This window comes from Schistocerca cancellata, chromosome 12 (assembly GCF_023864275.1).
Source record: "Schistocerca cancellata isolate TAMUIC-IGC-003103 chromosome 12, iqSchCanc2.1, whole genome shotgun sequence".
Lineage (NCBI taxonomy): Eukaryota > Metazoa > Arthropoda > Insecta > Orthoptera > Acrididae > Schistocerca > Schistocerca cancellata.
The window spans coordinates 28423252-28450313 of record NC_064637.1 but is presented as its reverse complement, the minus strand read 5'-3'; positions in this window follow the sequence as shown (position 1 = coordinate 28450313).

Sequence of the window (27062 nt, the reverse complement as noted above, 5' to 3'; positions counted from 1 at the left end):
ATGTATGGGCTTCCGCAGTAAGCACCTGGTCCCTGCACCCATGCTGACTCCTGTCCATTGGCGTTGAAAGCTTGCATTTGCACGCCGGTACCACAACTGAAAGTCCACTGATTGCTACAGGTGGCCTCTCCATATTAATCACGTTTTATGCTCCATCGGACAGATTTCCGTTGGCGTGTAACGTCTGAAAGCAAACGCCCTGCAACCCTGAGGGAGCGTTATGGTGTGGGCAATGTTTTCGCGGAACTCCTTGGGTGATCTCGTTATTCTGAAAGGCACAATGGATCGACCCTGGTACGTACCTATCCTTGGGGGACCATATCCACCTTTAGATGCACGTGTAACATAGCTCGCAGTGTATGTGCGTGGTTCTGAAAGCTCTAGGATGAATTTGCCGTACTGCCCTGACAGCCAAATTTCTCGCCTTTAAACCCAATCGAGAATCTGAGGGGCCACCTCGATCGAGTAGCTTGTGCCACGGATCCTCAATCGATAAAATTCTATCGCAACTGGGCAAGTACTGGTGTCGGAATGGCTTCTTATCACTGTCATTACCTCATTGACTCTATTCCTGTACGTCTCATGCTGCAAAAAGCTTTTATTCGGGGTTTTAGCGCGTGGTCAGATTACTGCGTTTCGACAGTGTAATAATACTAATAAATTTCGCGTATTTCAGTGCCCTCGTTTAAGTCTTTCAATCGGACGGCACTTAGGTGACTTGCTTATCATTAACGTACACCAATTGTCCAACCGGGGAAAGGGAATCGGCAGTTTAACGTGGAATCCGCACAACATGTTGTTTCTACTGACTCCTGATATCATTGAGAGGTGAAGGCTGGATTAAACGCAGACTGAAAAATTTATTGGTTCAACTGGGATTCGATCCCGCGATTCTCGATTTGCAGCCACGCGCTGTGACGGTAGACCACCAGGTGCAACAGTTACGAGATGGTAATCGAACTGTATTGGCGGAGTATTTCGTCGTATTTTACGTCAAGTAAATGTGCTGTGGTGCAAGCCAAAGTAAATTTATTTCGAGATATCGCTTTATTTCGAGATATCTATTTATTTCGAGATTACGAAATATTTCCAGATATCGATATGTTTCGGGATATCGATATATGTCGAGTTACCTATATGTTTCGAGGTGTCTATTTATTTCGATGTGTCGATTTGTTTCGAGGTGTCGATTTATTTCGAGGTGTCGATTTATTTCGGGATATGGATTTATTTCTCGAAATCGTTTTGTTTCGAGTTATCGTTTTATTTCGAGATATCTATTTATTTCGATGTGTCGATTTAACAAGAGAACAGCCCTTGAAATTTAACGCTTCAAAGTTTTAAGCCCTGCTCATTCCAGATGATTAGAAACTGTTAACCTACATGTGAAACCTGAGTACATAATCCCTGTGACATTTGATCAACGGTGTTCCTTAAGGACAGGTTCTCATTCAAAACGTTCGAAAATTCATTTTCTTTGTACTTGCATTTTTTAAAGGTGTACTTGTCTAGACTCATGGAACTGAAAGGTTTTTTTTTACACCGTGCTTTACAAAAGTTTCTACAGCCCATTGTTTGAAGCAGTGTCACGACTGCCATGACCCGCGTGGTTGTATCCGCGCTGTCTCAAACGCCTTGTCCGGTTCGCGCGGCTCCCCCTGTCGCTACGATTGGCTACGAGGTTCGAGTCCTTCCTCGGGCATGGGTGTGTGTGTGTGTTGTCCTTAGATTAGGTTACTGTAAGTAGTGTGTAAGCATAGGGACTGATGATCTCAGCAGTTTGGTTCCATAGGAGCTTACCATAGACAGACGGTTGCCATGGGACACACTTGGGTCGGAAACGCTCTGCTCAGGTACGCTTGTCCGTCCGCTTTTAGAATACTGCTGCGCGGTGTGGGATCCTTACCAGATAGGGTTGTCGGAGTACATCGAAAAAGTTCACAGAAGCGCAGCACGTTATATCGCGAAAATGGGAGAGAGTGTCACTGAAATGATACAGGATTTGGGCTGGACATCATTAAAACAAAGGCGTTTTTCGTTGCGACAAAATTCCGATCACCAACTTTCTCCTCCGAATGCGAAAACATTTTGTTGACACCGACCTACATAGGGAGAAACGATCACCTGGATAAAATAAGGGAAATCAGAGCTCGTACGGAAAGATATAGGTGTTCGTTCTTTCCGCGCGCTAAACGAGATTGGAATAATAGAGAATTGTGATGACATATGGAGATAGTAACTGTTATCGAAAGAACGGATACCATTTATAACGGTGCAGCTTCTCTAGAATAAATGATAATTAATTGAAACCCTCAGCTGCCGACTGTTGTTGTTGGCGGCATACCTCGCGTCACCCATTTTCAGCTGTCCCCCTCGAGGTATATCAACACCTGTCGGCAGCTGAGAGTTTCAATTATTAATTATGAAGGTAATTCGATTAACCCCCTGCCAGGCACTTAAAAGTGATTTGTAGGGTATCCATATAGATGTAGATGAAAACTCGTCCCGTGACGCACGTGCACAAAATGATTCGTACTGCTGAGTGCATGCAAACATACTCGCCGAAAATGTATTGAATATCGAAAATCGAACTTCAGATTCGTGTTCAGCGGCATTAAAAATATATGTGTAACACTTAGTTCATGCAAATCGAAATAATAATATAACTAAAAGTTTTTTTTTCGAGAAACGATTTTCTCAGAACGGCATGCATCATTAACTAAAAATGGTTCTATCTCTTAACTTCTACATCTGACCCAGAAAAGTAAGCACTTTTCTTAGGAGCTTATACCTATAATATATGACATTGATTAATATTAACTAATTTTTGTGAAGGCATAAGGAGTGAAACAAACCCCCAAAAAATCGAACTCAATGTTCGAATTTGCTTCGTATCGATAAATTTAAGGTTGTTTCATTGCGGTTAGGTATGAGCTCCCATAAATTTTATGTAATAGCGACTGATGTTATCCATTTTTAATTTCAGAGCAGTATGAGCTCCCATAAATTTAATGTAGTATCAACTGATGATATCCATTTTTGATTTCAGGTAACATCTGAGGGGCCGCACTGCACGCAGTCTGCGTACTTCAGACTCGCAGGCCCTTGATCAAATCATAATTACGGTCGCCATTTTGTTCTTTTTTTTGTACTGAAAATCTAAAAGAAGCTCATAGTATGATCACTTGTAATACCCAAACAGATCCTTCGAATGTATTTTCATTGTCTCAAAAAAATTTCCAAATGTACCATTTTTTGCTCATTTGAATGAGAACCTGGCCCTAACGCCGGAATATAGTGACGAGATTTTTTTCGGAGACGCTGTACGTTCGCGAGAAAAATTTCGTTCTGCGCGTGTCGATGGACATTCCACAGATATTACTGTGTGTGTGTGTGTGTGTGTGTGTGTGTGTGTGTGTGCGCGCGCGCGCTAATCAGTCGTGCCATTTGAGTACATCTTTGCATAGTTTTCCTTTCACGATGTAAACAGTGATCGGCTCAGTTGCTAACTGGCCAGTGAGTGGTTCCGAAGGTGTCGGATGTGCGGTGCGTTCGGTCTGCTAGGACAACAACAGATTGGCGTGGTGCTGCTGGGACGCCAGTGAACAATTGATGCCAAGTAAGACGAAGAGGACTTCTAAAATTATGAGCCGTCTCAAAAGTGTTTATCATTAGTAAATCATGTAGTTGAGACTGACAATCAATCTACAATAACTGACAGTTTTGCCAAGAGAGAGAGAGAGAGAGAGAGAGAGAGAGAGAGAGAGAGAGAGAGAGAGAGACAGAGACAGAGACAGAGACAGGAAATCCCCCCCCCCCCCACACGTCAATGAAATTTTGGTTGTGTTGACAGGCCGATGGGTAGTGTAGCCCGAGATATAAGTTAGGTTGGAAGGGGGTAATTCGATTGAGAGTTGTTTATGCCAACGATTATGAATGCCGAGTAAACGTTGTGCTTGCAGATTGCTCTGTAGCGTAGCCTAGTGTTTCCGTCCACGCCATATTTAAAACACTTTCTCTAGCTGTGTACAGAAGTTGCACAACAGTAACGGAAACTACGTGTCTGCGGGGGGGAGGGATGAGAGTCTACTATGTAACTTTCATTACAAATTTTAGTAACCGCCGAAACTAGGCGAAATAGAAGCGTAATTTTATTTCCGTTTGTGGGAAAATAGTGGTTCTCCTCTTTCGGCAGCAATTGTAATATGTAGGCGACTTATTAACTTTTTTGTAACTCGGAATCAAGATCTCAATAGACGCAGAGTCTTTTTTTGCGTTACTTGATTCGTGGTCTATAGTAAACAATGCAGCGTATTGGTAAATTCTTTGAAGTGTGACGTGTGTTACATAGACAGCGTCTGCAATGTTCGTAAGGCCAAGTTTGTATATATTCGATGTGTGTTTTTTTGGCCATATACTGTATAATTAAGACGAGGAGGATAATGTTCAAGGAGCACTGCATTAGCAATCTGTGGGGAAATTGAGAACTTGGATCTGACGGACGGCATGCTCGCGCAGTTCGTGCAATTATGTTGACCACTGCGTAATTCGGACACAGTGATCATTGCCTCTCCCTAGTAACCAGGGGACTCGGGTGATAATCCTGGTCTGGCACCAATTTTCATCAGTGCCCATTGTCAGATAATTTTATTAGTTGTTTCGGTCTTAAATTGTATTTTGTTCACGAAACGTCGTTTAGCTCTTTCATGGATAACAGCTTTGGAAAGCGTACAGGCTGTACAGGTTATATTGATACTCGCTCGTTGTTACTCCAAGGCAACTATAGCGATTTATAAACACAGTTGTAGTGCGTATTAAACCTACATACGTAGTTGTGTCCTGTGTTTCTTTACCAAGAACTTCTTCGTAGGTAATTTCCCTATAGTGGTATTTTGTTTAAGTATTTATAGCCTGCAGGCTTGGAAGAAATATGAAACACATGTCCGAAGTTTCTGCTGATGCTGCAGATACTGTTTTATCCGTACTACGGGCACAAACTCTTCATCTAATACACGACACAATTTGTCTCGAGAGTAAGCAATTTTTCGTAATATAGGCCTAGCTTCGATATATTTTTCTCTAATTATTGTTTGGATTTAATCTTAAAACACACTAACTCTTCCACCAATTATTCGATATGTGGTTTCAACCCTTTCGTAGCCTGGAGTTCCTAAACGGTCGATAATATTAATAATTTCCTTTCTCACTCTTATTTTCTGTAGAATCTCCTGTTTATGGTTATTGCTAACTTGTTTCACGTTCTCACTTTTATTATTTTTATTTTTCTAGTTTTGTGACTGGTAGCCAAATTTTCTTTCAATTTGGTTTTTAATTCTGAAATAGTGGCAGTTAGAAGGTCAGGTGAAGATTGCAAATTATTTGAGGAGAGTAGTTGGGAGATTTTTCATATTAGACGTACACAGGTTATGGAGATCCTTATCTGTATAAAATTACTTCGAGTGTGATGTAGCCCATTCTTTTGTCATGATCTCGGCTCTATCGTAGCGCATTGTCTCGGTTAGGTTGGAGATTTTGGTTGAGAGTTGCCGAAGTCAACGAAAGTGATTACGGAGTAAAGACTGTGCTAACAGAACGATCTGTAGCGTAGTCCAAAATGGTCTTTCGGTCCTTTTAAAATCTCTTTTAATTAAAAATAACTAAAGCTGCAAGATACAAAGACAAAAACTATTACGTAATAGAGAAATTCCACACTATTGTCGTGTATGTTGTGTACGTACACTAATTTATTGTCAGTGAATATATATTTTTTATTCATTTGCTGAATTTCAGTTTTCCGCGTTTTCCGGCGAAAAACCTTTTCCTGTATGGGCCCTTTAGCTTGTCGGTTATATTCGTGACTTTGTCGACGGTCAGTAATTTCATGATAGTCTGTCCACCGGTGTCATTGTTAACATCTAATATAGTTTTAAGTATTAGGAAGGCTAATATTAAGGTAATTCACGAGTAGGTCTAATGATGAATAAAAAAATAGAAATGCCGGTAAGCTACTACAAACAGCATAGTGAACGCATTATTGTGGCCAAGACAGACACGAAGCCCACGCCTACCACAGTAGTAAAAGCAGTCCGCAGATGAAGTTGATGAAATGTGTGATGAGATAAAAGAAATTATTTAGATAGTGAAGGAAGATGAAAATTTAATAGTCACAGGTGACTGGAATTCGATAGTAGAAAAAGGAAGGAAAGGAAACGTAGTAGGTAAATATGGAAAGGGGGTAAGAAATGGAAGAGGAAGCCGCCTGGTAGGTTTTTGCACAGAGCATAACTCAATCATAGCTAACACTTGGTTCAAGAATCATGAAAGAAGGTTGTATATGTGGAACAGACCTGGAGATATACTGCAGTATTTCAGATAGCTTGTATAATGGTAAGACCGAGATTTAGGAACCAGGTTTTAAATTATAAGACATTTCCAGGGGCAGTTGTGGACTCTGACCACAATCTATTGGTTGTGAACCTTAGATTAAAACTGAAGAAACTGGAAAAAGGCGGGAATTTAAGGAGATGGTACCTGGATGAATTGACAGAATCAGAAGTTGTAGAGTGTTTCAGAAAGAGCATTAGGAAACGATTGACAGAAATGGGGGAAAGTAATACAGTAGAAGAAGAATAGGTAGCTCTGAGGGATGAAGTAGTGAAGGCAGCAGACGATCAAGTAGTTAAAACGACGAGGGCTAATAGAAACCCTTGGGTAACAGAAGAAATACTGAATTTAATTGACGAAAGGAGAAAATACAAAAATGCAGTAAATGAAGCAGGCAAAAAGGAATACAAACGTCTCAAAAATGAGATCGACAGGAAGTGCAAAATGGCTAAGCAGGGATGGCTAGAGGACAAATGTAAGGATGAAGAGGCTTGTCTACTAGGGGTAAGATAGATACTCCCTACAGGAAAATTAAAGAGACCTTTGGAGAGAAGAGAACCACTTGTATGAATATCAAGAACTCAGATGGCAACCCAGTTCTAAGCAAAGAAGGGAAGGCAGAAAGGTGGAAGGAGTATATAGAGGGTTTATACAAGGGCGATGTGCTTGAGGACAATATAATGGAAATGGAAGAGGATGTAGATGAAGACGAAATGGGAGATAAGATACTGCGTGAAGAGTTTGACAGAGAACTGAAAGACATACGTCGAAACAAGGCCCCGGGAGTAGACAACATTCCATTAGAACTACTGATGGCCTTGGGAGAGCCAGTCATGACAAAACTCTACCATCTGGTTAGCAAAATGTATGAGACAGGCGAAATACCCTCAGACTTCAAGAAGAATATAATAATTCCAATCCCAAAGAAAGCAGGTGTTGACAGATGTGAAAATTACCGAACTATTTGTTTAGTAAGTCACAAGTGCAAAATACTAAGGCGATTTCTTTACAGACGAATGGAAAAACTGGTAGAAGCCGACCTCGGGGAAGACCAGTTTGGATTCCGCAGAAATACTAAAACACGTGAGGCAATACTGACCCTACGACTTATCTTAGGAAATAGATTAAGGAAAGCAAACCTACGTTTCTTGCATTTATAGAATTAGAGAAAGCTTTTGACAATGTTGACTGGAATACTCTCTTTCAAATTCTGAAGGTGGCAGTGGTAAAATACAGGGAGCGAAAGGTTATTTACAATTTGTACAGAAACCAGATGGGAGTTACAAGAGTCGAGTGGCATGAAAGGGAAGCAGTGGTTGGGAAGGGAGTGAGACAGGGTTGTAGCATCTCCCCGATGTTATTCAATCTGTTTATTGAGCAAGCAGTAAAGCAAACAAAACAAAAATTCGGAGTAGGAGTTAAAATCCATGGAGAAGAAATTAAAACCTTGAGGTTCGCCGATGACGACGTAATTCTGTCAGAGACAGCGAAGGTCCTGGAAGAGCAGCTGAACGGAATGGAGTGTCCTGAAAGGATGATATAAGATGAGCATCAATAAAATCAAAACGAGGATAATGGAATGTAGTCGAATTAAGTCGGGTGATGCTGATGGAGTTAGATTAGTAAATGAGACACTTAAAGTAGTAAAGGAGTTTTGGTATTTGTGGAGCAAAATAACTGATGATGACGGTCGAAGTAGAGAGGATATAAAATGTAGACTGGCAATGGCAAGGAAAGTGTTTCTGAAGAAGAAAAATTTGTTAACTTCGTCTATTGATTTAGGTATCAGGAAGGCTTTTCTCGGAGTGTTTGTATGGAGTGTAGCCATGTATGGAAGTGAATCATGGACAATGAAGAGTTCGGACAAGAAGAGAACAGAAGCTTTAGAAATGTGGTGCTACAGAAGAATACTGAAGATCAGATGGGTAGATCACGTAACTAATGACAAGGTATTGAATAGAATTCGGGAGAAGAGAAATTTGTGGCACAACTTGACTAGAAGAAGGGATCGTTTGGTAGGACATGTTCTGAGGCATCAAGGGATCACCAATTTAGTATTGGAGGGCAACGTGGAGGGTAAAAATCGAAGAGGGAGACCAAGAGATGAATACACTAAGCAGATTAATTAGAATGTAGGTTGCAGTGGGTATTGGGAGATGACCCTTGCACATGACACAGTAGCATGTAGAGCTGCATCAAACCAGTCTCTGGACTGAAGACCAACAATAACAATATGAAGGTATTTGTCTGATGTCTAACTTTCAACAGAAGTGGGACAGACAAGAGGGTTAGATTGGATTATATGTACTTTCCGTTGCAATTGATCCATAATGAGGAGATTCTCAATGGGAAAATAATATGCTAATTTACCTTCCACAGATCGCAAGTGGACTGATCATGAACGTGGAATGAGGAATGAAAATTTAGACATACTTCTCTCTCTCCTCTCTCTCTCTCCTCTCTCTCTCTCTCTCTCTCTCTCTCTCTCTCAATCGCGCGCGCGCTAGTTCTACTAAAAAATTCCATTCATTAATGGTGTCGGAGTAGATGGTTAGCAAGAAATCCTTTAGGCTCCTCTTAAACTGAAATTTGTCAGTAGTAAAGCTTTTTATGGCTGCTGCCAAGTTATTGAAAATTCGTTTTCCTGAATGATGGAGACTTTCTTGCACCGAAGTAATTAACTTCCCAATTTTTGTGAAGATTATTCACGTTTCTAGTAATGACTTCATGATATCAGCTGTTGATTTGAAAGTATTCATTTGTATTTAAAGACAAATTTCACGGGGAGAACGTATCTTCTATCTCCACCATGTTAAATTGATCTATTTCCACGTCCCTTACCTCAAGCTGTGTTATATTAACGGTAAAACAGAAAACATTTCTTACATGCATTTCCACTATTTTCCAACAAGCTGACTATTTTTCATGATTAATATATGAATAGTGTAAATTTGGAGAAATTTAGAAAGACACGTTTTGCGGGCAAATTTCAAAAATAAAAAGACCACAGTGTTCTTTATAATACAGCTAGGAAGCATTACAAAATATTACTACATGCCCTCGAGTAAGACAGCTGACCGTTAGAATTCCATGGTTCTGGGATAAATGGTTAGAGAAAAAAGGTACATTTAGTTAGAAAAGTTACGGAAAATTTAAAGTTGTATTGCCCTTAACGACGTACTTGCACTCATTTAAATTCATAGTTTCTTTCATTGCATGTGTCATAGATTTCTCTGCCGTTTATTTGCAACCAGCGCACTGTAAAGTTTTATTTTTATTTTTTAGATGGCTCGTAAAGTTTTTCGTTCCTTTCCAATAGTACGCATGCCGTACAAAAACATAACATTTGTTTAATGACATTTACTCTTTTATTTCTTGCAAGTCTTCTAGAACTTCTCTCGAACACTTTGTGGGTAGATCTTGGCATTAGTTTTGTTCAGAAACGAGAAACACCCATGATACGTTATTACTGTAGCAAACAACTGACTACGAGACAAGAAAAAATGTATTCAATAGGTGATAGCTCAAAGCAACGGGAAAAAATGTCCCTAGGCTTATCATCTCAAAGAAGAGCTGTCACAAAGAAACAAGTGGGCGTGTCTTACATAGCAAGCTGCCATTTAAACCGACATTTAGGACCTTCAGATAAGGATTTAGACTAAAATGCTTTTATATTCGCACTAAGTGTAAATCAAACTGGTACAATCACCAATAAAAAAATTATTTTCATTGTTTTCGAGGTACCTTCTGCCGTTTGGAATAAATATATTGCGAATCAGTAGTTAATATGCCTAGTTCTCCAAACAGGAGACGGATAGAAACTTTCGAAATGTGGTGGTGTAGAAGAATGCTAAAAAGAATGGGGAGATACGAAATCAGATTAGGGAGCAGAGAAATTAATGGCACAAATTGACAGGAAGAAGCGATTGTGGGCAAAGGGCGTATTTCGATTCCACCCGTCCGCTTTGACCCATGACGTTTCGAAGGATACCAGTGGCCTTATTAAATGTTAACTGTGATTACCTTCGTTTCTAGAGCAATTTATAATGATCGTTAACTATGATTTTTTTCGTAATATATCGTGATGAACGATGGGAGGAACCCGAGAGCACAGCTTAAATTGTCGTTAAAGAAACGAGTAGCGATTGTATTTTTATCTTTCTTATCCGACACGTTGGGGTACCCAGGGTAGAATGGGGTACAAAGTTGAAAACTTTGATTAAATGTACAAAATTGATAAATAAGAGTGTTACCAATTTTTATATGAACACCTTATGATGTATTAATCACAAAAATACAAGAACATTGCCATAAAATAAAACAACAATATTTTTCCACTCAAAAACAGAAATTTATATCATTTGTCCCATTCTGCCCCGTGCACGCGGCAGAATGGGGTGGTAAGTACAAGTGATGACACAAACGTATAAAATTATCGGAAATGCAGAAAATATTGGCTTGCTCGGTATTTATTTAGTTTAAAGTGAATATTAATGTCAAACTACAGTTTTCATGTATTGTATCCTTTTCTTAAGGCTGTTTACAAAATTCACACACGAGGAAAGACTCATCATCTTCGCTATCTATTCCTGCACGAGAATCGTGTTCATTTTTTGCACGTGGAACAAGCGACCCAACCTTCAACTGATTTTGAATAAAACCCACCACAATATAAACATTCACAGTCGGAACTTTTCTCACAATCACTCTCCTTAGTATTGTATTCTGTCCTTTTTTCCATTTATCTTCAGGCCCTTTCTTTCTTTTTTTGAATTCTTAATTTTATTCTCTTTCGCAAATAGTTTTTTCTTTGCTCTTTCTTCTTTGGCAAAGTTCTTTTTCTGTTTTTCCTAATAATGGCTTTTAACTCTCGCCGTACAAAAAAAATCAGTTAAACACCGATCTTCCCCCTCTTCAGTTTCGCTCTTTTCTTGCTTTCGTTAACTTTTGGCAAGGGCATCAGATTTTCAGGTGAAATATGAAATGAGGAGGTGTTGTCAGTTGTCATCCAAGAGCACCAAGGATGAGAACAATTAGCCTCTATAACTTTATCATTCTTAGGCGGCAGTTCATTGTTACAATTCGCTGAAACCTCGTCCGCTTGATTATCCAGCCCGTTGACGTCGTCTTTTTTAGCTGGTGTGCTAGGTGGAGGCAATTCCAATTGTTCAGATATGATAACCTCTTTATCTGACGACCTATTTTGTCCGATGTCAAATGTGTCTGCCGGAAGGAAGTCTGCATCGGTGAATATGGATGGGTCCGTGGGCCGTATTCCATTAGCTTCGAAACATTTAATAGCGGTTTTCATTGTTGCACTTTAGATGAAAGCTTAACCGAAAAGCGTTGAAATTTGAAAGATAGTTACGACTTTCCCTGCGTGGCTTCGTAGCCATTTTCGAAGCTGATCACAATAACGAGGACTTAAAGGCTTCATAAAACAATCATCAAGCGACTGAAGTCTGTGAGAGCTATGTGGTGGTAAAGATAGCAACGAAACGCCACTCTCCCTCGCGTAGTCCATAACGTCAGTGTTCGTGGTATGTACTGACTGGCCATCTGATATAAGGAGAACTGGGAAGTGCTTTGATGCCTTAGAAAATTCCACAAATTTTCGAAACCATACAAAGAATGATTTTGTGGCCATCCTTGCGGTGCTGTGGACCTCAGCGCAACCTAAGTCAAATTCTTTCTGCTTCTTCTTTCGTGGAAATATGAGCGTAGGAGGCATGTAAGCTCCGCTTGCTGCCGTACTAATGAGGCAGGTTGCAGTTTCGCCCCTTTCTGCAGATGTTAACGATCCTACTTGACGTTTCCGCTTGCAACCTTTCATCTTCGATTGGTTTTTAGGATTAACCGAAACGCCTGTTTCATCACAAATAGTTATTTGAGAAGTCATTAGTTTGTGTTTGTCAGTTACATTTGTTAGCAACGGAAAAAACCTATCGACAGCTACTTTATTAAAACCCATGACTCTTGCTCCAGATGTTCCTTCGGGTTTGCGAACAAACCCGCATTTGCTTCTTCATTGTTTCATGATGTAATAAACATTTCGATTTGTTTTGCTCGAAATTTTCGAAAAAGTATGTGGGAAACGTTCAAAAATTGAAAGGCAGAACTGTGCACCTGCCGAAATACGAGTGCGTATACTCATTTGAAACAATTTTCCTAAACCGCTTCTGATACGCTAGAAGTTACCGCACAGTTAACAGCAATTGTAGTTGACCGTTTGCCTGTATCGTATAAAGTGCGGCCAGTAAAATATTTTGTAGGGAGGACACAGCATCTTATCTTGAATGGAGAGTTCATATATACGTGCAAAACTAACCACTTGGGCCACAGGGAAGTGTGTTGGGAGCCTTACTGTTCACGTTGTATATTAACATTACAGATAATATAAGTAAGCTCACATTTTTCGAAAATGGTGCAGATATCGACATTGAGGTAACAAAGTTCGTGGGAAAAGATATGTACATACAGGGGATAGGAAAAATAATGTGAACACCTATACGTACATCTACGTGGATACTCTGCAAATCACATTTAAGTGCCTGGCAGAGGGTTCATCGAACCACCTTCACAAGTCTCTCTTATTCCAATTTCGTATAGCTCCCGGAAAGAATGATCACCTGTATCCTACCGTAAGCTCTGATTTCCCTTATTTTATCTTGGTGATCGTTCCTCCCTACGTAGATCGGCGTGAACAAAATATTTTCGCATTCGGAGGAAAAAGTTGGTGATTGGAATTTCGTGAGAAGATTCCGTCGCAACGAAAAACGCTTTTCTTTTAATGATGCCCAGCCCAAATCCTGTATCATTTGTGTGACACTCTCTCCCATATTTCGCAATAATGGAAAACGTCCTGCCTTTCTTTGAACTTTTTCGATCTACTCCGTCAGTCCTATCATGTAAGGATCCCACATCTCCAAGCAGTATTCTAAAAGAAGACGGACAAGCGTAGTGTAGGCAGTTTCCTTTGTAGGTCTGTTACGTTTTCTAAGTGTCTTGCCAATAAAACGCAGTCTTTGGTTAGCCTTTCTCACAACATTTTCTATGTTTTCTTTTCAATTTAAGTTGTTAGTTATTGTAATACCTAATTATTTAGTTGAATTTACGGCTTTTAGATTAGACTGCAACTTCTCTGATTGTGATTCGTCTATTCTGCTTCACCAGGGAGCTTGCGGGGTCAGTAACGACCTGATTTGCGGATATTGAGGGCGTACCTTAACTGTCTTCTGTCTTCATTGATTAGCGGCTACCTTTGAAATGGTTGTACCACTCCTTTAGCCGTGTAGTACCCATTACTTCGTCCACAAACACATGATGGTTTCAACTTGAGAATCGCTAAGCTTGAAGCCAAATGTGATGCAACGATTTCATTTTGCTCACATTACTAAATCCAACGTGTACCACTTAAAAGTGTTCCGAAGTAGTGAAGAAAGTCAGGTAAGTGTGCTATGTATGCCTGAAAACATGAGCGCACGCACGCCCTGATACCATTGTCGATTTCAACAATTAAAAAAGTCAGATATTTTTTGAACAGCACTCGTATATAGGCCGTCGCCAGAGATGTCGAAAGAGCAAGATTCTCCTAGCTACGCCAGTTGTATAGGTAATTCGAATGGAGCGGTCTATTGTCCGACGAATCTCCATAACAGCCCCGAACCGAATACCCTTAAGTTCGTCCTTCACGCTAGGAACCAAGCTGAGCTCACGAGGGCGTAAGTCAGGGGAGCGTGGTGAGTGGTGCGGCGCTTCCCATCCCCATATACCGATCAAATCAGTCAGGACTTGCACCAAGCCTGCCCGAACATTGTCCTGCAAAATGATGGCCGCGTCCTGCAGAAAGTGACGTCGCTTCTTTCTCTCAGTTGTTTTTCTACTTTGTAACACAATCTGTTTCGTTTTCGAGTCTAAACCGCTTAACAGATATTGTTCAAATTTCGCATGGAGACAGTTTGAACCCTGAGAAAGAACGTAGCCCACTTTACAAAGCAATAAATATTTTTTTTTTTACATCAGTGAACGTAAACTACATGAAAACTTAAGAATTCTTTAATGTATAAGTACTTCAGTAGTCGAAACGCGGGATAGTGTCTCAAACCAAATTACTCCCACGTCCGAGGTCTTTCAATATCACTTCTCCCATTCCTCTTGTAGTTCAGAATCTTTTGGGTAAGTCTGGGACTTACCATTCACACCAGTCTTCACGATATTTTTGAATTTTTTTGTTTCCGTTGAAAATACTAAATTTTTCCCTAGAATCTTCATTCCTAATCATTTCTTGTTCTGCAGCCCTTCGAATTTCTTAGGAACCTCATCTCTGCCGAGTGAATTTTTTTTGTTTTAATCATGTTTTCGCTTTCATAGCATAACACAGGAACCGCGACCACTTTATAGAATTTCGGGACAATCTGTTTTTGTCGGTACTTTAATGCCCAATGTTCGGATTATGGTGCCACAGACAGCTTAGAATTTGTGTAATTTATTTTCAGTATCAGAGTAACAATCAGATCTTACAGCGTACCCTAAATGAAGGTTTAAGAGACCTGTTATAAAGCAGGATTATCCGAAACTAGTTTTAATCTGACTGAATATTTTCCTCGAAGTGCACTTATTTTCATTTTATTACTAGAAATTTGAAAGTCGTATTCGTTGCGTATTTCGTTCAGGTGGTATATAGATCTTTGGAGGTAATTTCATTCACTTGAATCATGTCATCTACAAACAGAAGCACAATGAGGTATTTCTCATTCGTTATTCCAATTCCTTTGTCTTCTCGTAGTTCATGCTTTCATTTATGAAGAATGAAGTCAATGTAAATACTAAAAATGCTGACATAATCTACTCATTTACATGTATACCGTGCGAGCTGTCGCAGTGGTTAGTACATGGTACGATGATGATGAATATGATGATGATGATGTTTGGTTTGTGAGGCGCTCAACTGCACGGTTATCAGCGCCTGTACAAAGCCCCAACCTTTACACAGTCCAGTTTCGCCACCTTCACAAATGATGATGAAATGAAAAGGACAACACAGACACCTAATTCCCGGCTGGACAACGCAACCCAGCCGTGAATCGAACCCAGAATCCCAGGATCCAGAGCAGCAACGCTAGCTTCTAGACGACGAGGTGTCAACTAGTACACTACACTCGCATTCGGGAGGACGACGGTTTAAATCCGCGTCCGCCCATCCTGATATGTTTTCCGTAATTTTCCTGAATCGCTCCAAGCAAATGCTGGGATGGTTCCTTTGAAAGGGCACGGCGGACTTCTTTTACCCTTCCTTGACGCAGTGCTAGCTCCTGCTCCGTCTCTAATGACCTCGACATCGATGGCACAATAAATACAATCGTTCTTCCGTCCTTCATTTAAAGGCATAGGTTTAGCGCAATTAGTCGGGCGTTAAGAGTTAAAAACTGCGTACTCGTCTAAGGCAGCATAATTTCATGTCGCGCAAATTATCGAGACTATACTGACCGAGCATTTGTGAATGGCAGCACTTGGCGACTTCCAACAAACTTCCCACTTAATTTTGAAACTTGGCGAAACTTTTTTTCCCTCAGCCATCCCTGACAGAACGATGAAAGGAAAAAAGACTTTTATGACTACTACATGTTCGCTCTTCATGCAGTAAGGTGTCAGCATCAGGCTTGATGTTTCACTTTATTACGTCTTTACCTCTCACTCTATTCGCAACACATTTGTCAGACAGTATCCACATACGTTGCCGAATGTACCTGAAAATTATAGCATTGTACAACACCTAGTTCAGTACATAAACACTGAGATGTTTTCGAAAAACTACCTTCTCTTAAAACAGAGCCTCTTCAACTGCAAAGGGTTATGCTTCTTCAGGTCAAGTTTTTAACACATTAACTGATACTGAATGTAAACGAACTTCTGAAGGTGGTTTACATATGGGACTTCCAGTATTCAGATAGCAAATTGGAGGGGAGAAGGGGGTGGTGGCTACGCGGTCTATTTGGAACTTCAGTCTTTCCGCAAATGATGCAGTCGTGTGCAATGAATTACTATCTGAAAGAAGCGACGCCCTCATAAGATTTCAGTGTAGTGCAAAGCATCACAACTCGGTTCAAATGTTCCCGAAATGTAAAATTGTTCGATTCACAAAACGAAATAACCTTATCCTACGGGTATAGTGTCAGCGAGTCAAATTCTCAATCGCTCAACTAAGACGAATACCTGGGTGTAAAAATTTTCTAGAGATTTGAAATGGAACCGTCACATAGACGCAGTCTTAGGGAAAGACGGTGGCAGGCTGCCATTCGTTGGTAGAATTCTAGGAAAATACAATCTGTGTACAAACGAAATTGCTTAGAAATCACTCGTGTGACCCATCCCCCAATATTGCTCGATATTCTTGGATCCTAATCAGATACGACTGCCAGGCGATAATGAATGTATACAGAGAAGGGCAGCACGAATGGTCACAGGTTTGTTTGACTCGTTGGAGAGTGTCACAGAGTTTCTGATGAAATTGGACTGGCAGGCGCTTGGAAACAAACGTAAAATATCTAGAGAAAGTCTACTTGGAATATTTCCGGAGGAATCCTTAAATGTTGAATATAGGCGAATGACTGCGAATGCTCGTTCGATTTGCGTTCTCTTCCCTAGGCTGCGATGCAAACTAATCCTGATAATAATCCCGGTGTGAGATGTAGTTGGCAGCTCTGTAAATGCTGACCGGTGAGTCGCTTAAAGCCCAGGGAAAGTTAATCTCGGAGGGACACATCACGCTCTCAACCGATTAAGCATATCCCCTAAGGATCTTCTAGAGCCTCTGACTAGTGCATTGAATATAAATTCGGAAAACTGCAAAAACTCACTTTTCGGAATATTTTTAATTTCATTAACTAGTTTTGTAACCTTTTCAGACTCATCTTAAAATGTGGCACACAGAATTTCCGTCTTTATTTCGTTAGAGTGATGCCGGGTACAGGCTCTCTGACAGGGAGATAGAGAACTCTTTAATGTATCGGCATGAGCGACAGTTACATGGCGACATGTGTCGAAAAACCAATTCTTCCACTTACCGGGGCAATGTGGGTGGTATTGCAGTTAATATCCACATGGCAACTGCCGTTGTCATTGTGTACTGGCCACAGATTAATCGCCTTTCAATGTAAATATAAATACGAAATTTCACCATCACCATAAGGTTTACTACTGATGTACATTACAAAGATGTTCAACTAAAAGAATAACATACTTTGCTCGGAAACAGTCTTTTGATTTTTGTGCATATAACACGAGGGCGTGCTGAGAGGTAGTGACTCCAAATGTTTTTTTTGGAAACTCTAAGCTTTCCAGTTAAAAACGTTGGTAACATTCTACATCTTTATTCCATACATCTGCAGTCCTCTGCTGCTAGAGGGCTCCGATTTGTACCGTGTAACATAGCGGTGTGTGATGTAACTGTGTGGGTGCGTGAGAAACAGCTCAGGAAACTGAAATCACGAGTTGGAAGAGTTGGTCCGCACGTGGAGCGCCCTCCTCTTCAGCATTACAACGCCGAACTACAGCCGAGCGCTGCGGCGTCTGCAGCACTCCGATGCAGTTCCTTCACTGCCGTCGATTGACCTCCACACAGCCCCGACTTGGTCCCATCCGATTTTCATCTGTCTCCAAAACTTGCGGAACACATCCGAGGACTTTTATAGTTCGAAGCCGTGCAAGCAGAGGTGAGGTCGAGGCTCTGTTAGCATAGTCAAATATTCTACTGTGACGGTGTCGACAAAATCAACATTTTCCAAAATGAGACTACGTAGTCCGATGACTACAGCTTCAGTGCGCTGCAGCTGGAATTTGTTAACTCGTGTAAATACTAGAGTGTATAAATTTGTAGGGGTATGAAATGGAACGATCACATAAGCACATTTGTAGGTAAAGCGCGTGCGGTCCATTGATGCAATACTGGGGAATTGCAATCAGTACCAGATAGGACGAACAGGGGATATTGAACTTCTACAGAGAAGGGCAGCAAAAAATGCTCACGGGTTTGTTTGACCCATAGGAGAATGTCAGGAAGGTGTTCAAAGAACTGAACTAACGGACAGTTGATGATAGACACGGACTATACCGTGGAAGAGCAAAGTATCGCGAGGAGACCTGCTTAGAAAGTTTCTAGAACCGACGTTACATGATGAATGTAGGAATATACTGAAACCGCCTACGTATCGTAAGTGTAGGAAGCGAGAAGACCAGATTAGACTAAGCACAGCACGCACAGAGGCTTTTAAGCAGTCACAATTCGCACGCTCCATGCGTCAGTGGAGTGGGAATAAGTCCTAATAACTGGTATAGTGGCAAGTTCCATCTGCTATGCAGTTCACAGTTGTTTGTAGAGTACAGATAATATGCTGCCTATTTTTGTTTAAATTCGATTACAAGAAAATGGGCGTCTTGGAAAATGTCCTAAATAAGTCTCCTCGTCGTCGTCGTCGTCACCACCACCACCATCGCCGCCATCATGATTGTTATGCCCTAGGGCAGGTCTTCACATGTACCTCTCCATGCAGTCCCATCATTTGTTACCCTCTTGTTTTCTCACAACTATTTACTCTCCTTACGCTATCCACCACCTGGTATGTTCTGCGTCTTCTTCTTCTTCTTCTTCTTCTTCTTCTTCTTCTTTTCCTTCCTCTTCTTCCATTCACTATTCCCTCCATACCATCCACCGATAAACAATCTCTTCTCATTCAGTGTCCACGCCAATTGTGTTTCCTCATCCTGCTATCTTTAAAATTTCTCTCCGTTCTCTCACTCAAGACCACCTAATTTCTCCCTGTGCCTGCCTATTTTATCCCCTATCAACGCACCCACATAAATGCCTCCTGTTATGAAACGTCTCGTTGGCAATTGCTATACGTGTTTTCACCTCCTTATTACTTCCAATGTCGTCCATAATAGCGCGTCGCAGTTATCTAAAATCACTAAATTGTTCTGTATCTTCCTGCCTAACATTATAGTTGTTGTTACTTTTCTTGCACTTACCACCGGACATTTTGCATTTTTCTTATTATTTCTCATTCCAGTTTACTCACGTCTCTTGTTTAATTCTTTTAACATTTCAGTCATACTTTTCTCGCTCTCTGCCAATAACATCATATGATCCGCGAGTCTAATACATTCTGTTCTCCTAACAACAACCAGCTCCCCTCAATTTCGTTTCAAACGTTTTTGAATGACCTGCTCCAAATATATTTACACACTAAGGAAAATAAACGTATCCCGGAGGAATTACCCCAGTGCGATGGAAGTACATACATGTGATGTACCTGTAGGGGCAAATGAATGATTACAGTTGCAGAAAAACTGGATGATTAATTCAAGAGAAAGAGCTTCACAAATTGATAAGTCGATAACGTGTTGGTCCGCCTCTGGCCTTTACGCAGGCAGTTATTCGGCTTGACATCGATAAAGTTAGTGGATGCCCTCCTGACGGATATCGTACCAAATTCAGTTCAGTTGGTTCGTTACATCGTCAAAATCGCTACCTGCTTTAAAGAACCCGCCCATTGTGCTCCAAACGTTCAAAATTGGTTAGAGACATGGCAATCATGCTGAGCACTGTATTGTATGGCATGTTCAAAAACAAACACGTAGATACTATCTCGTGTGCGTAAATTCTCGGCAGGCACATCACTTAGTGTCCCGAGCAGAGTTCAAGCCGCCATAGAGTCAAAGGGTGGACACACTGCACATTAATGTCCACTAATAGGTGCCTGTACACTTACTGATAGGACAGTGTATTTCGAAATGTTAGCATTTCGCTTTCCGCTTACAGCTTACGTGTGGCGAGTCGTCGTATGTCTAAAAAGAGAGACCTCTGGCAACACTAGTTGAAAATGTCCTTCAAACTAGCCGTGCTGCGCTCTCTACCTCCGGTTATTCTCGTGGGCGTCAGAGATGCCGTAGCCAAGACGCCCCCTGGGTAAACGCTGCGGACGTCTGCAGTCGCGCCTGACGATCTGTCACGAATTATGAAAGGTATTCGCAGATATCAGTTATAATACGACAACGGCCACACAATTTACTGGAAACGTACAGGATGTTCCGTAATTCCAATCACTAACTGCTAGAACTTGTACAGGGGACTGAGTACATAATACTCGTATTTTAAGTTGTAACCCCTCTCCGGAAACGTACCGTGTGCTACAACCATTTCAAAACATGTTGGTAACGCTGTCACCTTGACAAGTAATTTGTTACACTGAAGAGCCAAAGAAATACCGTGTAGGGCCCCCGCGAACACGCAGTGGCATGGAATCGCCTAATGGCTGAAGTCGCGCAGGAGGGAACGGGCATCATGACTCCTGCAGAGCTGCCCATAAATCCGTAAGAGTACGAGGGAGCAGAGATCTCTGATCATCACGTTGCAAGGCATCGCAGATATGCTCGATAATGCTATACAATTTACTGGAAACGTACAGGATGTTTGGGGAGTTTGGTGGCCAGTGGAAGTGTTTAACCTCGGAAGAGTGTTCCTGCAGCAACTCTGTAGCAATTGTGGTTGTCTGGGATGTCGCATTGTCCTGCTGGAATTTCCCACATCCGTCGGAATGCACAATGGACACGAGTGGATGCAGGTGATCAGACAGGATGCTTACGCACGTGTCACCAGTCAGAGTTGTATCTAGACGTATCAGGGGTCCCACATCACTCCAAATGCACACGCCATACAACGTCACAGAGCCTCCACCAGCTTCAACAGTCCCCAGCTGACATGCAGGGTCCATGGAGTTATGATGTTGTCTTCATACCCGTACACGTCCATACTCTATATAGATTTTGAAGTGAGACTCGCCCAACCAGGCAATATGTTTCCAGTCATCAACAGTCCAATGTTCGTACCATTGGGCCCAAATGAGGCGTAAAGCTTTGTGCTGTGCTGTCAGCAAGGGCACACGAGTGGGCCTTCGGCTCTGAAAGCCCATATAGATGATGTTTCGTTGAATGGTTCGCATGCTGCCACTTGTTGATGGTCAAGCATTGAGATTTTCTGTAATTTGCGGAAGGGTTGCACTTTCGCCACGCTGAACGATTCACTTCAGTTCCCATTCTTGCAGGATCTTTTTCCGGCCGCAGCGATGTCGGAGATTTGTTGTTTTACTGGATTGCTGATATTCGCGGAGCCCTCGTGAAATGGTCGTACAGAAAAATCCTCTTCATCACTACCTCTGGGATCCTGTGTCCCATCGCTCTTGCGCCGAGTATAATACTACGTTCAAAATCTAACAACCGCGGCAGACACATGTCTTACACAGGCGTTGCTGGCGGCAGCACCATATTTTGCCTGTTTACATACCTCTGTGTTTCAAATGGTTCAAATGGCTCTGAGCACTATGGGACTTAACTTCTAAGGTCATCAGTCCCCTAGAACTTAGAACTACTTAAACCTAACTAACCTAAGGACATCACACACATCCATGCCCGAGGCAGGATTCGAACCTGCGACCGTAGCGGTCACGCGGTTCCAGACTGTCGCGCCTAGAAACGCACGGCCACCCCGGCCAGCCCTCTGTGTTTCAATACGCATTATTATACTAGTTTATTTGGCATTTCAGTGTAGATGTGACCCAGTACATCTATTGTTCTGCAGTTTCAGTCGTTAATAACCAAAGAAACAAAAAAAATCGGTCTTCAGAGACACTGTTTATACAGGAGGGCCTTTTCCAGTTCGAAATTAGAATGGTATTAATACCTTCAGCTGACGACGGGCGTTGATATATATCAACGAAGACAGGTGAAAATGTCTACCCCGACCGGGACTCGAACCCGGGATCTGCTTTCATGGCAGACGCTCTATCCATCTGAGCCACCGAGGGCACAGAGGATAGTGAGACTACAGGGACTACCACGCGCACGCCTCCTGCGAGACACACATTCTCACCTTGTATGTCCACACACTACATTCGTAGTGTCCTTTCGGACATTTCCGAAGGAACAGACACCATACATATTTTCCAATTCGCGTGCGCTGCGTCTCCACGGGGCACCACAGTCGCACCTGCTGGCGGTGAAGGCACCCTTTCTCGAAGACGTTGCGCAATGGTAACGAAAAGCGTGTGGGAAGGAGACAGACGTTGTGGACAACGATCTTGATAAAGGCGACCAGCAGCCCTTCCAGGAGTGTGAGCTTGGCCACGCAGAATACTCGTGTCGGTGTATTCGGCAAAAGTGTACTCAGCAATGTTGCTCTATCAGTCACAGACACAAGAACGAGACTCGAACCAGTTCAGAGAGGTAGGACAGCCGTCAAATGAAATCATACGATCCTTACCCTGTTGCATACCACAATAGCGAAGATATATTTATACCCCTGTAGCAGGGATATACGTTTCCATACATGGGTTCCAGTTCAAAATATCGTCACTCAGTTCCCTAGAAGTTTTTAACGGGAATTTTGGAACATCCTGTATCTCTCCAGTAACTATACAGCTATTTCCAGAATTAGTTCACTCTGCAGCTGAGTGTGCGCTGATATGAAACTTCTTGGCAGATTAAAACTGTGTGCGCGACCGAGACTCGAAATCGAGACCTTTGCCTTTCGCGGGCGAGTGCTCTACCATCTGAGCTACCCAAGCACGACTCACGCCTCGTCCACACAGTTTTTCTTCTGCCAGTACCTCGTCTCCTACCTACAGCTGTTGTGCCGCATTCGAAATATACGGATGTGTTTCAGGATTTCGGCGTTATGCAACTACGCAGAAACATGGCTGAATTTTCCTGTATATTGTTATCATTAAAACGAAGCACCGTTTCTGTCTTCATATCAAAAAGTATTAGGTACTATTTTAATCATTTCAAGCACTATTAACGTTGTTAGGTGTAGGAAAAAATACTAGTATCATGCTGAAAATATCGGAGAGAAGCGATAGAATTCCTCCAAACATCTACATCTACATGATTACTCTGCAATTCACATTTAAGCGCTTGGCAGAGGGTTCATCGAACCACAATCATACTATCTCTCTACCATTCCACTCCCGAACAGCGCGCGGGAAAAACGAACACCTAAACCTTTCTGTTCGAGCTCTGATTTCTCTTATTTTATTTTGATGATCATTCCTACCTATGCAGGTTGGGCTCAATAAAATATTTTCGCATTCGGAAGAGAAAGTTGGTGACTGAAATTTCGTAAATAGATCTCACCGCGAAACGTCTTTGCTTTAATGACTTCCATCCCAACTCGCGTATCATATCTGCCTCACTCTCTCCCCTATTACGTGATAATACAAAACGAGCTGCCCTTTTTTGCACCCTTTCGATGTCCTCCGTCAATCCCACCTGGTAAGGATCCAACACCGCGCAGCAATATTCTAACAGAGGACGAACGAGTGTAGTGTAAGCTGTCTCTTTAGTGGACTTGTTGCCTCTTCGAAGTGTCCTGCCAATGAAACGCAACCTTTGGCTCGCCTTCCCCACAATATAATCTATGTGGTCTTTCCAATTGAAGTTGTTCGTAATTTTAACACCCAGGTACTTAGTTGAATTGACAGCCTCGAGGATTGTAGTATTGATCGAGTAATCGAATTCCAACGGATTTCTTTTGGAACTCATGTGTATCACCTCACACTTTTCGTTATTTAGCGTCAACTGCCACCTGCCGCACTATACAGCAATCTTTTCTAAATCGCTTTGCAACTGATACTGGTCTTCGGATGACCTTACTAGACGGTAAATTACAGCATCATCTGCGAACAACCTAAGAGAACTGCTCAGATTGTCACCCAGGTCATTTATATAGATCAGGAACACCACAGGTCCCAGGACGCTTCCCTGGGGAACACCTGATATCAGTTCAGTTTTACTCGATGATTTGCCGTCTATTACTACGACCTGCGACCTACCTGACAGGAACTCACGAATCCAGTCGCACAACTGATACCCCATAGGCCCGCAGCTTGATTAGAAGTCGCTTGTGAGGAACGGTGTCAAAAACTTTCCGGAAATCTAGAAATACGGAATCAACTTGAGATCCCCTGTCGATAGCGGCCATTACTTCGTGCGAATAAAGAGCTAGCTGCGTTGCATAAGAACGATGTTTTCTGAAACCATGCTGATTACGTATCAATATATCGTTCCCTTCGAGGTGATTCACAATGTTTGAATACAGTATATGCTCCAAACCCTACTGCAAACCGACGTCAATTATATAGGTCTGTAGTTCGATGGATTACTCCTATTACCTTTCTTAAACACTGGTGCGACCTGCACAATTTTCCAATCTGTAGGTACAGATCTATCGGTGAGTGAGCGGCTGTGTATGATTGCTAAGTAGGGAGCTATTGTATCAGCGTAATCTGAAAGGAACCTAATCGGTATACAATCTGGACCTGCCCGTATCAAGCGATTTGAGTTGCTTCGCAACCCCTAAGGTATCTACTTCTAAGAAACTCATACTAGCAGCTGTTCGTGTTTCAAATTCTGGAATGTTCCATTCGTCTTCCCTGGTGAAGGAATTTCGGAAAACTGAGTTCAATAATTCCGCTTTAGCCGCACAGTCGTCTGTAACACTACCATCGGCACTGCACAGCGAAGGTATTGACTGCGTCTTGCCGCTTGTGTACTTCACATACGACCAGAATTTCTTCCGATTTTCTACCATATTTCAGGACAATGTTTCGTTGTGGAACCTATTAAAGGCATCTCGCATTGAAGTGCGTGCAAAATTTCGCGCGTCTGTAAATTTTAGCCAATCTTCGAGATTTCGCGTTCTTCTGAACTTCGCATGCTTTTTCCGTTGCCTCTGCAACAGCGTTCGGACATGTTTTGTGTACCATGGGGGATCAGCTCCATCTCTTACCAAGTTATGAGGTATGAATCTCACAATTTCTGTTGCTACTTTATCTTTGAATTTCAGCCACATCTCGTCTACATTTGCATAGCCAGTTCGGAAGGAATGGAGATTCTCTCTTAGGAAGGCTTCTAGTGACACATTATACGCTTTTTTAAATAAAGTTATTTTGCGTTTGTTTCTGGTGGATTTGGAAGAAACGGTATTGAGCCTAGCTACAACGACCTTGTGGTCACTAATTCCTGTAACAGTCGTGATGCTCTCTATTAGCTCTGGATTCTTTGTAGTTTAGAGGTCAAGTGTGTTTTCGAAACAATTTACAATTCGCCTGGGTTCGTGGACTAACTGCTCGAAATAATTTTCGGAGAAAGCATTCAGGACAATCTCGGAAGATGTTTTCTGCCTACCACCGGTTTTGAACAAGTATTTTTGCCAAGATATCGAGGGATGGTTGAAGTCTCCACCAACTATAACCATGTGAGTGGGGTATTTATTTGTTACGAGACTCAAATTTTCTCTGAACTGTTCAGCAACTATATCATCGGAGTTTGGGGGTCGGTAGAAGGAGCCAATTTTTAACTTAGTTCGGCTGTTAAGTATAACCTCCACCCATACCAATTCGCACGGAGTATCTACAAGATAAACCAGTACTGACAGACACAAACACTCCATCACCAATTCTGCCTAATCTTCCTTTCCTGAAAAGTGTCTGAAACTTCGTAAAAATTTCTGCAGAACTTATTTCAGGCTTTATCCAGATTTCTGTACCTATAACGATTTCAGCTTCTGTGCTTTCTATTAGCGCTTGAAGAAAATCATTTTGGGTATTAGTGAAACAACTAAAATAACGACATTTCGATCATCGTTTGAACGATCCTCTTCAGAGCGAATAAATGCCACGAAATTTCAAATCACCAGCAGCAAAATGAAAGTTCGATTTGGAAACAATTTCTATTTCTTATCTTCGATTAATTTCCCCGAATTTCTAGTTCGTTTCGTATGTTGCTTTCTTTATACAAGGTGTTTCACATTTCTAGAGCTTGCAATTTTATCTAGTAACTCATGCCTGCAAACGTCATCTAACGAGGCTACGGAGCACCAAAATACAGGCGCCAGCTCCGGCAAATGTTTGTAAATAGAGTGTGATGCCGTGATTATGTATCTATTTGAGGTAAGGGCCCCAGTACCGGAAACGAATGAGTCGAAAGTTAAAAGGGAAAATCGTTATCTTACCTCTGACGGTGGAATACGAGTACTGATACTGTTGTTGCTAACTTTCAAAGGTGGTAGTATGGATCAAAGTAAGGAAAAATGTCCGGTAAACATGGGCTGCAAAATCCCCCCTGCGGGTCCGGGGCTTAGAATAGGCCCGCGGTATTCCTGCCTGTCGTAAGAGGCGACTAAAAGGAGTCCATCCCCCTCACGGGGGTAGTTAGCGCCTGCGTCCGGAGACGGACGGTTCCACGACCTATAATTGTGGTCTTTTTGGTTTTTCACTTCTCGTTTCTTCCTTCCTTTTGTTGGTTCCTTTCTTTGCTCTTCTCTACCTCACTGTCTTCCTTACTCTTTCCCTTGACTTCTCCTTGCTTTCTTCTCCTTGCCTTCTCATTGCCTTTTTCTCCTTGCCTTCTCTGGTCTCCGCCTCGGCATTTGAGACATCTGTCCTCTTTTTCCCTCTCTCTCTCTCTTCTTTTTCCTCTTCTTCCTTCCTCCCTGTGCGTGCCTGAAGGCCGACCCACGCGTAGCCGGTGACGGGGTAACGCGTAAGTCCCCGCCCTGGGTAGACATGTAAGGCACGCGCGTACCCCCTGGTAAAGGCCAGGCCCGGGGAGGGGTGATTGCCTGAGCT